A 6632-nucleotide genomic window follows, 5' to 3' on the forward strand; every position below is an offset into this window, starting at 1 on the left:
AAAAAGAACCAGAAAAATAATTTGATTGCAATCAAAAAAGCTATATGCTTTCTATTATGGGACCACAATAAAATAATAAAATGTATTGCTAATTCCTGCATTCAATTACTTTGTTCTGTTAGCATAAGTAACTTTCAAAATTCAAGGGAGAGTCAGAGCTAAGGGACACTTGCAGAGAGAATGTGCAAGGACCTCCATGACCACACCTCCCTCCCCAGTCTCCTCCCAAGCATTCTCTACTGACTAACAGTAGTGAACTTTCAAATTCCTGAACTGACTCCCTCCTTATCCTTTCTCAGTCTGATCTCTCCACTGAGAGTCCTTTCCTCACATCCTCCAATTCTTTGCCTGGCTAACTTTTATTTCTACTTCAAAACCTCACTCAGGTACCACCTGGTCTTGAAATGTTCTCTGACCCCTTTCCTAAGCCAGGTTCTCTGGCAGAGTATTCAAATCTGATTTTTGTTGTTGTTGTTGTTTGTTTGTTTGTTTGAGACGGAGTCTCGCTCTGTTGCCCAAGCTGGAATGCAGTGGCATGATCTCAGCTCACTGCAACCTCTGCCTCCTGGGTTCAAGCAATTATTCTGCCTCAGCCTCTCGAGTAGCTGAGACTACAGGCTCATGTCACCACACCCGGCTAATTTTTGTAAATTTAGTAGAGGTGGGGTTTTACCATACTGGTCAGGCTGGTCTGGAACTCCTGACCTCAGGTGATCCACCTGCCTCAGCCTCCCAAAGTGCTGGGATTACAGGCATGAACCACGGTGCCAAGCCTTTTTCCTGGTTTTTAATCACGCTGTATTGCAAATGTTTCTTTGTCTATTCTGTCCTCCAGTAGACTCATTCATTGTTCCACAAATATTTCTTGAGCACCTGGTATTGGCCCAGCACTGTGCTAGGTGCTAGGAAGATAGGAATAAAAGAAACTCCCTAATGTAGTTTCTTGAAGATAGTAACACTTGATAATTATTTATGGAATGAATGAGTGAAATTAGGTCATTACATACATAGGGGAAGAACTGAGACATGGAAGTGATTCTGTTTTTCTATTTCTCCCATCTCTCACACCGTATTGTGTTATGTAACACATTTCTAACACCCTTGTTTCCTTAACTTTTTGTTCTCCTCCCTCTGGCTGTCTTTATTTTACTACTGTCTTTATTGCAACAAGCAGGAGCTTTTGCATAGGATGAATTTGATTCTAATACTCGTATTGTTACTTACTAGCCAAATGACTCTTGGCTCTTTCCTTAACCTCTTCAATTTCCTGTCTGTGAAACAGAGATAACAAATACCTATAGAATAGAGTATCGTGTGAAGATTAAATGAGATTCACATTAACGAGCTTAGCATGAAGCCTGGCTCTTAAAGCACCTTTCCTTTCATTTGTCCCTCCCCTACTTCTACCCCTTATCCTTCCCACAGGACATCATCAGGGCAGTAGTGGCTTGCAAGATGATTTCAAGTGATACATGGAAGCACATTTTTAAAAACTGCGTAATTATTTTGATACATTATTGTTTTGATATATACAAAATATGTAATAAGCCTTTGATTTTTATAGAAATCTTTGCTTTGGATATGTAAAAAATAAAGAAAGGAGGGTTAAGGTTCTAAAAAAAGCATAAGGCAAAAAGAAAAAAAAACTGATACACAGATGCCTGAAAACACTGCAGAAATGAGCAAAGACAATGCCATATAAGAAGAAAAACATTAATCACAAAGTCCACAAGCTGTTATGTGTACTGTGATTGTCCTCACCACATGTTTGTGCTGATAAACTGACATGCAACACAGGTACACTATTCCTTTCTCAAATGTCACTTATGTAGAAAAAATCCAGTCCTGAGACTGCAAAGATTCAGAGACTTCAGCTGCATGATCATGTCTTTAGCTTGCTTGGAATAGGATTAGCCTGTAATAGAATAAGAAGTCAGCCCCAGGTCCCTAGAAGTCACCTGTCCATCTCCCCTCCATGATAAAGAACAAAGTGAAAGACAATTGTTTGTTTATGTTTATGAATAATTAATGCCCAAGTAGAACTTCCAAAATATTTTGTGTTCTTCACACTGTGTATCTCCATTTTCTGACTTATAAATTGGGTATAATAATAGAATCTATCTCATAAGATTGTTATGAAAGTCAAATGTTAGCATAAAGGAAGCACTTAGAAACATATAATGCAAAAGTTCCTACATATGTGTGAGCCGGAATTACCATTAATCTAGTTGAGACCAGCCTCCAGTTTGCTTCCTGCCCTAGCAGCCTGCAAAGAAAGTTATTTATCTCTTTATGCCACCAATCTTCCAGTCTTTTGTTGCTTTGTGATAAAATCAGCCTGATAAAAATCTTCCTGTCTTTGGACACTGGTATTCAGAAATATGGAAAGATCAGATATTCTTTTCAGTGTCTCTATTTTTACAGACTTCTACCCAAAACTTAGATTTTCTATATATTTATTTGTTAGAATTTGAGAGATACTCTCTCTGTCTCTCTCACACACGCACGCGTACACACACACACACACACACTCTTCTTATATTGCACAGGAGAGAGTTCACCAATTTCAGCGACTTTTTAGGAGACTTGTTTGCAGTGGGAACAACAACAACATACAACAAGGGCTGATTTCCCCTACCTCCTGCTTGGCCCTGGAAATTGAGATCTACGTGTAGGATGCTCTCTGTACAACGTAACACAGTTTAGCCCTAATGATTATGTCACAGCTGCCCAGAAGCAAAAAAGGATGGCTATAGGATAGCTAGAAATTGGGAACAGGCCATGCACTGTTGAAGCCCTGGACTCTTCCCGCTTCTTTTCAGGTGAGAAGCTGCCTGCCCACCCACCCCCGCCCCCACAACAAAGTGGATAACCAAACAGTGGGTCCTTCAGCTTTGGAGGATGGGGCTGTGGGCTAAGGAGTCTGCGGGAAGTGCCTGCCCAGATGGGCTTATTGCTCTAGGGCCACTCCTACTCCCTTCACACTGCATTTAAGATCTCGGCCTTAGCCGGGAGATTCACAAGTGCCCAAATTCACAAGTTTCACAAGCGCCCGCATCACTGCCTCCTGCACTCCTCTGCGAATGCCCTGGCACACCCGCGACCACGTATCCCTGAGTTTCCTAGCTTAGTTCGCCCCTTTTCCTCCAAGTCAGCAGCCCGGTGAGCATTCCAGGGTCAGTCCTGGTGCTCACAGTAAGGGCAATCTCCCACCTCTCCCTGCTAGATCACAAAGAGGAGCTGGGAGATTCGCCGTTTTCCCCCACAACCGGCACCCTGCGCTGGCCCAGAGCGCAGCGCCCACCTGTGCCACCGCTAGATGAAGAGTCCCTCACCGCGCGCTGCCTGGGCGCACGGCTGGTGTGCCGCTCTCACCACCTCTACTGGACTCAAGGGTGCTCCCGGCTCACGCTTCTCGGGGCTTCCTGCGTCCGGGTTCCCTCTCCCCTCACTCGCTTTCTTCCTTCATTCGCTCTTCTCTCAATTTTTCCTCCCGTCCTTACGCCATCAACTCTAACCTTTAATCAATTCCCGGGCTCCTCCTCCCTGGGCTTCTCTTAGCTCGGTTCCAGCGACCCCACTATCCGTCCCCGCTCGCATTTCTGCACCGCCCTGCCCTTCACTCCAGCACGCAGCAGGCCCGGCAATCCGACCGTGCGGGAAGCCCCCCTCGGAACCTCTGGCGCAGTTTTCAGACTAGCCCGCAGCCCAGAGACCAAGTGCACGCATCCAGCTCTGCTCTCGTCTTCTCCCTTGAAAGAGACTCCGTGGGGGCTTCCCAGGCCAGAGTTCCCCGCCCGGGGAATCATGCTGGTCTCTGGGGGTGGCCCAGCTGTCAGAGAGGACAGGTCTATTTTAAGCCTTCCACCCAGTGTCCCCGTCCTGAGGACGCGGGCGCGGGCCCAGGGACTTGGATAACACCTTGCCAGCACGATCCCGGGCGGTGGCGGAGCCAGCTCCCCCGGCGGGAGTCCGGCCTTTCAGCCAGGCAGGCGGCGCGGCCACGGAACACAGTCCCAATACAACCAACTCGAAATCCAAGAGCCCAGGGAACCCCAGGGCGGTGGGCGGAGGTGCCCCATGCCCCAGTCCCCTGGGAATAGGTTACCTCGGCACAACCGCTTTTCCTTGAAGTCACACATGAGCCCGCCCAATCAGTCTCTTCCCTCCGTGTGCCCTAGTTTACGTTATTTCTAGTCAACCGAGTCATTAGCCTGCAATAACCCACCCAAAGCGTGAATCTTTGGAAAATAGTAAGAATTAGGAACTATGAGCAGGTCATGAAGAGGCCGACATAAGCCCCGGACGATTGAGAGACCGGGCTACACACGTCTGCGTGTCCCCCGTGCATACACACAAGCACCCATCCCATAGACTGAGATCCAGCTGAAAATTTGGACATTGACACGTCTCTAAGTCTAACAGGAAATACAAAAAAAAAAAAAAAAAAAATTCACTCACCCGCCTCTTTTGCTACCCTTTCCAGACCAGGATTCAGAGGAAGTGTCAGAAAGGAATGGATGGAGAGACCCTTCTTTCTTTTCTTTTCGCCTTTCTAAAGAGTGGCAATTTCCATCACGTGATAGGGGCAGCATCCCCAGTGTCGCGTTTCCTGCGGAGCCTCCCTTCCAGGCCAATCGTCAGGCGGCAACCTGAGAAGTAGTCCAAAGCATCCTCCCAGGTGGGGCCGAGATGTCCAGCTGTCCTTCAGGGGTGAAGCCTGCGCAGACCCTGCTCCCTCTTTCCTGGGTCCAGGATAATCGAGAAGATCCTGGTATGGGTTTATTTTTCGACGGTTAGATTTCTTCCATGCGTCAAGGTTGCATTTATTGGATCTGTCCTGTAAGCTGAAGTACATGTGGATCTTTATTTTAAAGCCTGTAAAACAGTGTCCAGGGTAGGTAACTCACTAAATTTCCTCCTGGTATGGAGGTGACAAACGTGAACTTTACATAAAGAAAAAGAAACATTTGGGGAAAGAGTACAAATGAAAAACCTGTAATTCACAGTAAACATCACTTTATGCATGAAAGAAATGGGATAACTTGCTGGTACTTAAGAGTGGGTCTTTGGTGATAATTGTTTTTTTCTAGAATTTCAGTTTAGGCATAATCTTCAGTATACATGAAGAAGGAATTAAGCTATAATAATAAATAGCACTCAAACTTCAATTCTATTTATTAAAGTTAACAACCTACCATTGTACGGAAAATTGTTTACGTTAAAACTATTTTCTAGTATTAAACCTTCTTTGTTTCAAAGAAGTCCCATGTAACAAATACGTTCACAATCCCCCATTTATTTAGTAGTGAGTTGTTATTCGTTAGGGAAGGAAAATTATCGTATGGAGACCTTGACCCCACAGTGTAACTAACTCACCAGGCAACACAATTTACCTTCTGAATTCTCATACATCCAATTCGACTTTATTTAGAAGGGCAAGTTTCACTGCCTGTCCATACAGTGAACACCTAGAACCTTCTCGTTTTATAGCTCCCAGTAACTGTAACACCAGCAACAGCTTAGTGCTTTAAAAAAATAATGTAACAGCAGAAACTCATCTGGATAATGCATAATAATCAGAAACACTAAGAACACTGCATTAATGCACACACACATACACTTCAAACTGTACTAGGACCATCTGACAATACAGATTCAATAGAAGGATGATGTAACACATTTCCACTGGAGCTACAATTTTAGAACCTAAAAAAATTATATAAAAACGTTTGTTTTATAAAAACTGAGTTTCTTCTGAGCCCCCAAGCAAATATGGTAAACCTCTCTATCATAGCAAGAAGTTTACATTTTGTGGAATTAGACTATATCAGGATAGTTTTGAATTCCCTATAAGCGTGTTGAAACTAGATTCTCTTCACATTATCACACTTCTCCATTGATTCTCATTTTATAAACATCTTTTATAAAGCTACTAAAACATCAAAATTGCTAGGATTTGGGGAGAATGAGTGAGATCAAGGTCGATACACATTTCTCTTTTCCTGCAATTTAGTAAAAGCAAGACTCAGGTTTATAAGACAAAAAGCCATTCCAGAGAAGGAAGACTCAAATGAAGACAAGATCATTTGAGTCTTCTCAAGATAAGTAATTCCAAGACACGAACTGGTTTACTGTGCAACTGCTCAACTTTTAAATGGACAGCTTCTTTAATCAGTTCTTGACATCTATATCTTAGCTAGCATAGAAGAGATCAAAAGCAGTGGTTCATGGTCTAATGTGATAGAAAACTATGAGTTATGCATTTGTATATGCTAGTAATATTAATCAGGTGTGGGCTCAGGTTAAATGAGTCTTGTTTTCATCTATAAAACAATAAAATTATGGATATTATACATCAATAGAGTCTGAGAAGATCTAAAGCAATGCCTGGGTAGGATGAGACAACTGACAACTCTTTATTTTCTGTGTTACAATAAAAAATTTGAACCATTAATGGCCACATTGAATCTGCTCACCAATCCTCAAGGATTTCTTTTAAACTTGTGTTTGAAAGGATGGGAAGCAATTCTAACCAATGACATGAGTATTCCTGAAGGCCACATTGTGAAACACATTTTGGTTTCTCCTCAGATCATTCACTGACTAGAGTACATAGCTTGATTTAGAAT

The 6632-nt window shown here is 43.4% G+C and overlaps 1 protein-coding gene across 2 annotated transcripts in view; it reads right to left on the reverse strand.

Annotated features, from left to right (window-relative positions):
• Positions 1-4872, reverse strand: part of SLC38A4 (solute carrier family 38 member 4) — a 69444-nt gene extending 64572 nt beyond the window's left edge. Inside the window, exon 1 of one of the 2 annotated variants that reach the window (XM_017884876.1) lies at positions 4462-4872. The gene's annotated coding sequence lies outside the window, so the exon portion shown is untranslated. Of the gene's footprint in view, positions 1-3304; positions 3502-4461 lie in introns of those variants that run through there. The other variant, XM_017884943.1, reaches the window with a different exon arrangement.
• Between the last annotated feature and the right edge of the window lie 1760 nt (positions 4873-6632).

The sequence above is a fragment of the Rhinopithecus bieti genome, unplaced genomic scaffold (genome assembly GCF_001698545.2).
Source record: "Rhinopithecus bieti isolate Rb0 unplaced genomic scaffold, ASM169854v2 scaffold_314, whole genome shotgun sequence".
NCBI lineage: Eukaryota > Metazoa > Chordata > Mammalia > Primates > Cercopithecidae > Rhinopithecus > Rhinopithecus bieti.